Source organism: Apium graveolens, chromosome 5 (genome assembly GCF_009905375.1).
Source record: "Apium graveolens cultivar Ventura chromosome 5, ASM990537v1, whole genome shotgun sequence".
Classification (NCBI taxonomy): Eukaryota; Viridiplantae; Streptophyta; class Magnoliopsida; order Apiales; family Apiaceae; genus Apium; species Apium graveolens.
In genome coordinates, this window is record NC_133651.1 from 243,392,949 (window position 1) to 243,404,769 (window position 11,821).

An 11,821-nucleotide genomic window follows, 5' to 3' on the forward strand; every position below is an offset into this window, starting at 1 on the left:
TCACCTGCAAAGTGTCCACTTATACCACAATTGAAACACTTGAACTTGGATTTGTCCACAGTGTTTTTGTGAGGTTTAGTGGCTCTAGTGTTTTTCTTGAATTTCATCTTTGCAAATCTTCTGGACAGAAATGCAAGATGCTCATCAATACCATCTGAGTCATCTTGGCTGGAGTTGTCTTCATGTTCAGCAACTTGCTCTTTCCCCTTGCTTGATTCCTGATTTCTTATACCATCTTTGGAGTTTGATGTAGATCTCGCAGTTTCTTGTCTGCATTTCCTCTCATCTTCAGCTACCAATGCAACTGAACTTCCTTTCTTTCTCCCCTTCTCCAATACCTCATCCTGTTCCAGCTCTAGTTCATAAGTCTTCAAGATTCCATACAATCTTTCAAGAGTGAAGTCCTTATAATCTTGAGAGTTTCTTAAGGAGACAGTCATGGGTTTCCATTCCTTTGGCAAGGATCTTAAAAATTTAAGATTTGAATCCTTCACCTGGTACACTCTTCCATACAGCTTCAGTCCATTCAACAGCTTTTGGAACCTATTGAATGTTTCATTTAAAGATTCATTTTCTTCAAAATGAAAGTATTCATACTGTTGAATGAGAAGCTGCATTTTGTTTTCTTTCACTTGTTCTGTACCTTCACACAGTAGTTGAACTGTGTCCCAAACCTCTTTGGCAGTTGTGCAATTTATCACATTATCAAACATATCCATGTTAAGACCATTAAACAAAATGTTCATAGCCTTCTTATCCTTGTGGACTTCTTCTGTGTCTTCCATTGTCCATTCTGCTCTAGGTTTTGGAATGGATTGACCAACAGCAACTGTGGCTGTAGCAACTGTTGCTACTTTGTGGGGAATGTGAGGACCATTCTCAATGCAGTTTACATAACCTTCATCTTGGGAGAGTAGATGAAGGTGCATTTTCACCTTCCAATGGTGATAACTGTCTTTGTCAAGAACTGGGATCTTTACTCCAATATCCTTCTTACTCATCTTTGTTAGATTCCAAGATCTTTAAACTCTTTGTATGTCAAGAGCCTGCTCTGATACCAATTGTTATTCCTAGTGGACTAACAATGAGATTTACAGAAGGGGGGTTGAATGTAAATCTCAAAACTTTTTCAAGTTTTGAGCAGTTTATGAAAGTTGTGTGTTCAAGAAGAACAAGTGTGTGAATTGCTTTAAGCTAATACAGACAGATATATATTCAAGCACAAATGTAAAGAACACAACAGACCTTAAAAACTTTTCTGGTGGATTTGTTGTTCCACCAGAGATGGTATTTTTAGAAAATCTGTGATTAAACAATGTTGATCACAGCTGCATCCTAGTACAAACTAGATGAATTTTCTCTCAATATTTTTCTAAACAGCTCTGGAAAATCTCACATCTAATTACTAGCTTCTACTTGGTTTATATATTACCAAGTGTACAAGTGAAGAACAATATAAAATATAGTAATAAAATAAGATCTTCACTTGCTTCTTTTCCTGTTCACTCCAGTACTTTGTTGACTATTGCATCTTTGTACTAGAGAAGAACGACTGCTTTTTCTGTTGTTCCTGAAATTCGGCTACCACATCTCAGTTGTCTCTATCAACCCATGTGCCTCTGTTTGTAGGTACAACTACCCCTTATCAACGGCTAATCATCAGAACATCCGTTGAAGCTTTCATCCGTTGATGCACTCATCCGTTGAAGGATGTTATCCGTTGAAGCTTTCATCCGTTGATGCACTCATCCATTGAAGGATGTTATCCGTTGATGACTTTATCCGTTGAAGCTTTAGAGACATCCGTTGAAGCTTAGCTTCTCATCCGTTGAAGGTCTTTAAGTCATCCGTTGATACCACTTCACTTATACAAAATTACAAGGCATGAAGTATTTACAATTGGCCTTCCTATCTGCATATCATCTAGTAGTCAACATGACTCATAGTTTCTCTCAACTTCCAAGAATTACATTTTAAATACAGAGACTGAAATATGCTACAACACTAGACTTATTTCTAAGTAAAGCTACACCATCAACGGATAGCCAAAGTGGTCTTATCCGTTGAGGCTACAGACACTAAATTTCTACTTAAGTATTTTGTTAAACATATCATCAAACTAATGCACATACATTCCTAACAATCTCCCCCTATTTATGTCTATAAGAATTGTAGGCATAAATTCAGGGTTAACTTGATGATAACAAAACACTTAACAGATATATGAATTGAAACTAAGTAGAAATTTAAAAATGCTGCAAAAGTGTATGTACTAGGAGATAATTGAAGATTTACAGTGTTTCCAAGGACACTCCTTTAGTCTGAGCAAATCATCTTTTTCTTCTTTGTTCCCTGGTTTTCTTTCCTAGCCTTTTGTCATTTTCCTCAATTTGGAGTTGGAGTTGTCTGAAGAATTCAGCTTCATCTTCAACACTGACATCCAACTTAGATTGTATTTCTTTGAGAGTTTCATTGCTGGCAATCTTGAGTTGGTCTTCAAGTCTGAAAAATCTTCTGACTCCTTTATCATCTCTAAATTCCATCAACCAATGAGGTGATTTGAGAATTTTCATTTCCCTTTCTTGAATGAGTAAAGTCCTGGGTAAAGCATTGGGCTCCCTCCAAGTTTTCCTTATATTGGCTATCTTGTTGAGAATTTCAGTCTTGGCAGTTCTGGTAAAGCCAGAATCCTTTTGTATAGCTGAATAGACTCTAATCAAGGTAGAGTAGCCTTCATCCAGAATCCTGTGGAGAGGCCATGTTCTTTCCCCAGCTCCTTTATATCTGAACACTAATCTCTCTGGTAACTGTCTGTAGGCAGCTATTCCCCTTACATCCTCCAGCTCATCCAGATAGAGTTCAATGTCTGAAATTTCTTTTATGTCACAGATGTGAACATAATCATCTTTAGAAATGGGTGACTTAGGCTTAGGTTTTTGTTTTTGAGTGAATTTCTTAGAGGTTAAGGGAGGTGTAGATTTTGGTTTTCTTTTCTGTTTCTTTGGTAGTGGAAGAGTGGTTAGAAAGGTAGGCAATTTGATAGTGTCCCAATCAATAGGTTCCTCTTTTGGAATGATTGGTTCACCATGGATGTTTATTGTGGGATCAGCAACAAGGGGTTCAGGTATGGAAGGTAGTGGTTTAGATATAGATTTGGTTATTTCAGTGTTATCTCCACTCCTTTTATGTGCCTTGGCCTTTCTTCTGTTTCCCTTCTGCCATTCCTCTCTTTCTTCCACACTCTCACCAAATATACTCCCTAAAACCTCATCTAGGTTTGTAGTCTTGTCTTCACCCCTGACTTCAATCCCTTTTTCTTTTTCAACTAGACTTGACTTTAGCTGTTGTTCAAGCTTTGCTTGTGCTCTTTTGTCAGCCTTTAATTGCTTGTCTTCTTCCTTCTTGGCTATTGAGAATTTGGGATGTCCTTGCATCACACATATGCTCTTTCCCTCTCTAATGATAATAGCTCTATTTCTCCTTACAGCCTCATCCATGGTCTTTTTGAGATAAGCAATACTTCTGCCTAAAATCTTGTTCTCATCAGCTTTTGGAGGAGGAAAGTCCACTTCTTTTAAAGGATTCTTTGTTGAGTCCTTATTGGATCTTTCATTGGGCTTGAGAATTATAGCTTGTAGTTCTTTGGAAGAAGCTTCTCCATCCTTATGACTCCCTACTGGCATGAGCTCCATGTTGATTGGTTCAATTTTTGTGCTGTATTTCACAGATGTTGATTTGTCTTGTGTAGAACCAAACAACAGTTGCAACCTTTCATCAATTCTCCTCCTTTGCTCTTTCACTTGAATTTCAGCTGCTGCTAGCTGAATCAAATCAATTCCATCAGGCTTGCCCTTGATTTGAATGATTGGAGAAGTAGTGATATAGTGGATTGTGTTCTCTGTAAAATTTGCAATCCAGTCGTATAAGTTTCATGAATCAACGAGGTCTGTAGAGAAGGGAGTTGTGTTTTGAATATTTCTGAAGTTCGCCGGAAACTGGCAAACTTCACGGCCAAATTCCGGCCAACTCAGGGATTGTTAGATCAATTTGATTGCTTGGTTATGTTCCTGGTAATCCGTAGATGTGATCTGGAGCTTGTGGCAAGGTGAGGAGGCCGGAATCGTGTTCTCCGGCCACCCCTGTGTTTTCCGGCGACTGGACTGCAAAATTGCAGTTTAGTCCCTGTAGTTTTGTAGATGATGAAGTTTAGTCCCTGAAGTTTCCAGACTTTGCAAAAATTGGATTCCTGTTTTAAAAATGTTTAAAAATCATATTTCCTATTTATTTTTATTATAAAAATCCGTTTTTAATTTCGGAAAATTCTAAAAATTATTATTTTAATTCCGAAAATTATTTTTAATTCACAAATAAATCTGAATTAATTAGTTAATTAATTTTAGTTAATTTTTAATTGATTAATTAGTCAATTAATTCAAAAATTAATTGATTAATTGATTTAATTAATTATTAATTGATTTTTAATTAATTATTTAATTAGATTTAATTATTTAAAAATGATTTAAAAATTTCGAAAAATAGTTTCGAGCTTTAAAATATTATTCTAAATTATTTTCAAGGCTCGATAATTATTCTAAAATTGTTTCGGAGCCAGAATTGGCCAACCGAACCCTGTTTATTATTCCGAAATTGATCCAACGACCCGTTTTAATTCCGAAAAATGTTTTAAAAATCATTTAAATACCAGAAAGCCTATTTATGACTCGAAATGTCTTTATAAATGATATGTCATTGATTACGTGATGTATTATGTGTGACTTATTGATTGACTGTCGGTTTATATATTCGATGATTACTGTTTATGGCATAACTTTCAATCCGTTAATCGGATTTGGGTGAAACGAAGGGTAGATAGAAGTATGTGTTGAACAGAATCGTATGAGTGGAATATTGATAGATACTTATGATGCCTAGCAGAGTAAGCAAGGCGTAAGAAAGAGAAGTAGGTGATCAGAAAATAGAATTGACATGTAGAAAATACAGCAAGTGAGCAGAGATTAGAAGCGAGGCATAGGAGAAACAGATGAATGGTGGTTGAATAGAGTCGTAGACAAGTACAAGTGAGGTTGGAATCAATTATGATAAGGCAAGTACTTCTAAACCTTTCTCGAGATTTATTGCAAATATTTCTAAATTCTCTTGTGACCTATTGTTAATATTCAAAATAGCTCTCTTTTATATTGGAAATACTTTGAATCCTCCAGCCTTGAACCTGAGCCACATCATTTGATCTTTGAGCCGTAAGCCTTATTCTTTGTGAACCATTTCTTGTGGATTTACCAAATATTAAACCACACAAATACGATACTACTCCACAAATATATATCCATCATATACCAAACACTGGAACAAAATTGTTTATATATACAAAAACTTTTATACTTAACCATACCTTGTGATATCAAAGCTCTAAAACTTTGGAAAAACAATATTCATCTAATACCCGATTATCCTGCCGGCTGGAGGCCACTTCTTTTATGTATTTTGACATACCCTTTTTGGTAACTATGAACTTTTACCATGCTCTTGTACAAATGTTTTATGGTTATTGATTATGATCTGGTTTTATTAAACTCTATTGTTTATCATATTGAAATGCTTTAGAATTGGATAGTTTTCTTTGTATGGACCAGATTCGTGGTCAGACCATATCGATGGTCAAGTTAGGCCAATGTGTGCCTTGGATCCAGTAGTTAGAGCAGTGCTGTGTGCTTTGCTCGGGGTTAGTGCGTGACTGATCAGCAGCCTAACCTTGGTTTTAAAAACTTAAAATGAATATCCAATTCTATTGGTTGTTTAACAAGAAACTTGATTCCTTTGAATCATCTCATTTATTATTGTCTAACCTCAGTTATTGATAATATGACTTGCTGAGCTAGTTAGCTCACTCTTGCGAATCTTTTTATATATTCTACAGTTAAGAAGGATACGGTTGATAGCAAGGTTTTCTAGTTCAATGTTCGAGCTAGGATTCCCGATTATGATTGATCAAGCTAGCAGGAGCTTATGGCAGTAGTGAGATAGCAAGGTTGTAAGAATGATTTTATTATCAATTGTAAGTTAAATTAGTTGGGATTTGGTACGATGTAATAATTAAGATTGTGGCTTGTTTTCATACTTTAACCTGTTGCGATTCGTGGTTTTGTGAAGCAGGGTCATTATAAATAATATTTCTTATACAGGTTGATATATTGTGTTTATGTTGTGGACCCCAAACTTCTGACCCGGGTTTGGAGGGCGCCACAAAATGAATAAGCCAATGCCTCTAAAAATGCAATAACTTGAAACAGAGTTCGAATAAATCCCACAAACCAAATCACAAACCAGAAACGTGCGTGTGTGGATGCTTAACAGATATACTCTCGATACTAGATCAATAACCATAACTTATATATCATCGAAACAATCAAAGTTTATAAACAGAATAGACAATAAACGCATTATGACTCACAACACCTCCTTTCTACTAGAGTTATACAAGGATTCACACTATTATTGAACACATAGCAAAGATGCTTATTTGATCGTGCAATGAATGAGGTCCCAAAAGATTTATACAATAATACCCATGTAGCGAGCGTTAGGTTAGCGAATCCCAGACTATAAAAGCCTTAGGTCACTAGGCACAAAGTCCCCTAGAACTTAATAACTCGAGTATTAAAGAGCTCACTCTTGATCAATTGTGCATAAACACATACTTTTTTCTTTCTTTTTTTACTTTTTTTTTCTCTTTTCTTTTTTTCCTTTTTTTTCAACAATTTCTGAATGAGTGTGTTTCGCTCCATCTCATTCAACCCTATACTACTCATAAAAATATGAGCCGGCTACTAGCCATTTGACGCCTAGCCTTACAACAACTAGCAATGAAATCCAAGTTTTTCTCCAGATAAAAAAAATCAGTGTTTTTACGTCATTACGAGAATATCACAAATTCTAAATATAACCAAGTGATTAAATCTCAACAACAAACAAGTATGATCATGATCTAGATCAAAAGCAACCCTATAAGACTTTGTGAAAATATTTATTTCCGGCATGCAAATCAATTCATTAAGACTTAATCATCCCTCTATTCCTCATCACCACACTCAAATCAACATCAACTTATCCAATATCATAGTTCATCTTAAGGGATCATGTTAAATATGCATGCAAATGCAACTATATGAAATTACATAAAAACAAACAAATATGTCCTACATGAACAATCATGCAAAAATATGAATGAACTACAACTAAACATGCAACATAAATCTATATGAATCTATATGGACACACACTACTAATCCTTACATTATCACCCCCAAACTTAAAATTTTCAATGTCCTCATTGAAGGTAATAATAAGGATTTCAGGCATACCTAGTCGTCGGAAAGATCACCCTCTTCGGGTGGAGGATCAGGTGGCCAATCAACCTCGCCACCAGTGTCTCGAAAAATAGTACCGAAAGTGTGTGTCAAATCTTCAGCAAAATGACGGTGAATGTCGTGCATGGCCTCCATACGCCTAATTACTCGCCTGTACTGCTCGTCACCAACACCAGTCCTATCAACTACCTGCTGCACATGAGAAGAACCCTCTATAGGCACTGGAGGATCCGTTCGGCTACCCTCTACATCATCAAAGATATATCCCAACCCCTTGTCAGGGGGTGCACCTAAGAATGAATAACTCAAGTGATTTGGTAGTGGGTTGAGCTCAAGTGTAGGAGCATCTTCAATAGACGACTCGAGACGATCCTGAGAAATTTTCAGCTCTGCTAACCCAAGAGAATCGAATGGCACATCCAACTTCCTCTTCCACAGAGGTGCATTCAAAACCTGAATTTGCTCTACTTTAAAGCACTCCTCTTTAGCTGTGGGTAATTTTTTTTCCTTGAACACATTGAAAGTGACCTTCTGATCATGAACCTTCATCGTAAGCTCTCCTTTTTGCACATCGATCATAGTTCGGCCTGTAGCCAAGAATGGTCTTCCCAAGATAACGGGAATCTTCTTATCTTCCTCGAACAAAGTCAGCAGGGAAGAAGAGTTTATCCACCTTGACCAAGACATCCTCCACTATACCTCGTGGATAAGCGATGGAACGGTCAGCTAGTTGCAATGACATGTATGTTGGTTTCGGCTCAGGCAGACCAAGCTTTTTGAAGATAGATAAGGGCATCAGATTGATGCTAGCTCCTAAATCACATAAACACTTGTCGAACGACAAGTTTCCGATGGTGCAAGGAATAGTGAAGCTTCCAGGATCTTTAAGCTTCGGAGGCAACTTCTATTGCAGCACAGCACTGCATTCCTCCATTAGAGCAACGGTCTCTAAGTCATCGAGCTTCACTTTCCGAGAGAGAATACCTTTCATAAACCTCGCATAGCTAGGCATCTGTTCAAGAGCTTCAACGAAAGGTATGTTGATATGAAGTTTCTTGAACACCTCCAGAAACTTCTCAAACTGCTTATCCAGCTTTTTCTTCTGCAGCCTCTTAGGAAAAGGAGGTGGAGGATAAATCTGTTTCTCCCCTGTATTACTCTCAGGAGGAGTGTGTTCCACAGTAGTCTTCCTTGGTTCCACCTCTACTTCCTTCTGCACATCTTCTTCAGCCAAAACTTCAGATTTTGGAACTTGAGACTTTTCAGGCTCTTCGTCTTGCTGAACTTGGGGGCTTGCGACCTTTCCAGACCTTAAGGTGATGGCGTTCACTTGTTCTTCAACTTCCCTCTTGCCTGGATTTGTTTCTGTATCACTAGAAAGCGTTCCTGATGGTCGATTCAATAAGGCATTAGCAATTTTCCCTATTTGGTTCTCCAGATTCTGGATAGAAACAGCCTGGCTTTGGCATATAAGAGCCTGGTTTTTGCACATAAGCCTCAACTCCTCCAATTCAGATTTTTCATTCGAAGATAGACCTGCATCATTAGTTTGTTGTTGAAGTTGGAGTTGTTGTCTTGGTGTAAATTGTTGCTGAAAACCAGGAGGGTTAAATAGCTTATTTGCAAACTGCTGGAATGGCTGTTGCATCGCATTCTGATTGTTGCTCCAGCTGAAGTTAGGATGATTCCAGTTGTCAGGATGATAAGTGTCTGGAACTGGTTGTTGCGATCTCTGAAAGTTGCTCACAAACTGAGCTGAGTCGCTAGATATAGTGCATTGTTCTGTCGCATGCGGACCTGCACACAGCTCACAAACACTAATTATCTGCTTAACACCATAGTTAGACAGAGAATCGATCTTCATAGACAACGCCTTTAGTTGAGCAGTGATAGCTGTAGCTGTATCCACTTCAAGAACTCCTGCTACCTTGCCCTGTGGATATCTCTGGGTTGGATACTGATATTCATTAGCAGCCATCAGTTCAATTAGATCATAAGCTTCCTTATAGCTCTTTGCCCATAATGCTCCGCCTGATGCTGCATCGAGCATGGGTCTGGACTGTGCTCCCAACCCATTATAAAAACAAGTGATGATCATCCAATCAGGAATTCCATGATGAGGACACTTCCTAAGCATCTCCTTGTAGCGCTCCCAAGCTTCACTTAGCGATTCTCCCGTTTGCTGCGCAAATTGAGTAATAGCATTCCTGAGTGCAGCTGTCTTCGCCATAGGGAAGAATTTAGTAAGAAACTTCTGAGAAAGATCTTCCCAAGTAGTAATCGAACCAGCTGGTAGAGAGTGTAACCAGCTCTTAGCCTTGTCCTTCAGAGAGAATGGGAACAGTCTCAGCTTCACAGCATCTTCAGAAACACCGTTGAACTTGAAGGTGTCGCATATTTCAATGAAATCCCTAATGTGTGTATTGGGATCTTCCGTTGGAGAACCCCCAAACTGGACTGAAGTCTGTACCCATTGAATTATGCCAGGCTTGATCTCAAAGGTATTAGTTGTGATAGCTGGCCGGACAATACTAGATTGAATGTCATTGATCTTGGGTTAAGAAAAATCCATGAAGGCTTTTGTTCGTGCTGCTGGATCTCCCATTGTAATGAGTACCTGAAACACAAATAAATAAACTGTGAAAGTAAAAGAATCCGAGTCAGTGAACTTTAATGACCACTGATGATAAGCACATAAACTAAAAATTAACACCGAGTCCCCGGCAGCGGCGCCAAAAACTTGTTAGGGCGAAAACACGCGCTAATATTCACGCAAGTATACGCGTTCGCAAGTAGTATAAGATATAAATCAGATTCGTTCCCACAGAGACTGGTTTAGGTTAAGTTCAATTTATGCACCTATGCAATAATGTATGGTTATCGCTCAATGCTAAGACAAATAACAAATTGGGTTTTTATTAAACTAAGAGATTATACTAAATAACATTAACTAAGAGAATTGAAGTTGAATTACTATATATGACAAACATGGGATTCTAACTTCATTACATACTTCATTCAATAGCCTTCTCGTTCTTAACCTTAGCATGTGATGGTGATGACACTAATCAGATAACACGAAACTGATAAACGCCAACTTTCATTGCACGAGTACCATTCTACCAGACATCCACAAAAGAGATAGAAGCTGAATAGGCACCAATTATATTGAGACCCTATATGTCTATAGAATTTGACAACATAACGGTTTAAGCACAAGTTATCTATCTTGATTACATAGGGCAAGTAAAACGGTTAGAGTTACCTACGAGTCATGCATACACATACATGAACCTATGCTAGCATGGCAAGTTCTAAACCTCTATATTCACTGTCGCTTCAATAGAGATTAACACGCTATCTTATATGTTAGCTACGCACATAAGACAAATAAGCACAACCAATACTAGGATATCATACAATCACCACACACCAAGATATCGAAACAATTAATTATTGAAATCCATAAGTAAATCCGCCAGAATCCCATGACAACGATTAGCCCATAATCGAACTCATCGTCACCATGGGTTCTAATGAAAGCATGGTATAAACAAGGTCTTAATAAACTAAATAATAATCAAAGTACGAATAAACGAGATCTAGGTTCAACAAGAACGAAAACGAGCATCCAAAGTTACAACTAATTCAAAGAATCACAAGTTAAAAACAAGATCTTCTTTTTCGGAGTTGTTCTGTGCTTCTAGGTCTTCTCCTTGGTATCCCAATCTTCCCGGATGATGAAAACCTTTTTTTTTAAGTATATATACGCCCCTAGTGGACCTGGACCCTTAAAATCGTCAAATTCTACTCAAAAAAGGTTTTTTCAGCGAAATCAGCGACCAGCCGCGCCCTGAGCGGCCGCTCAGCTCTCTGAGCGGCCGCTCAGCTCTCTGAGCGGGCGCTCAGCTCTGCTGAGCGGGCGCTCAGCTACTGACTGGGAAAAATATTCTGATGAATCTTGTTTTGGCCATAACTTGAGTTCTACTCGTCAGAATTAGGCGATTCAACTGCCCACGCGAAGCTATTGAGATTCTCTACAACTTGACAATGGCCTTGGCTTCCAATTCTGATCACTTTTCATCATATTTCCTTTAAAAGCTCTTTTCTTCATTTAACTGATACCTGAAATATAATAACACAAAAACACATCAGAATACCAACAACTTGAGTCCAAAACACCAATTTAAGCTTGTAATAAAGCATTCCAAGTGGATATAAAATCCACTTATCATTTAGACCAGTCAATGTGTTGTCCATCTCAAGAAAAAGATTTTTCCTAGTAATTGTAGATGATTTCTCAAAGTTCTCTTGGACATATTTCCTAAAGTCTAAGGATGAGGCTAGTGAAATCATCATTAATCACATAAGGCAAGTCAATAATCATCCTGATTTCAAGGTTAGAAGAATCAGGAGTGACAATGGAACTGAGTTCA

General features: G+C 37.8%; 1 non-coding gene across 1 annotated transcript; it reads left to right on the top strand.

The window, feature by feature from the left end:
* Window positions 1-9,493: 9,493 nt before the first annotated feature.
* On the top strand, window positions 9,494-9,600 carry LOC141662373 (small nucleolar RNA R71). The gene has a single exon (XR_012550493.1). It is a non-coding gene; the product is annotated as a small nucleolar RNA R71 (small nucleolar RNA).
* Window positions 9,601-11,821: the final 2,221 nt, after the last annotated feature.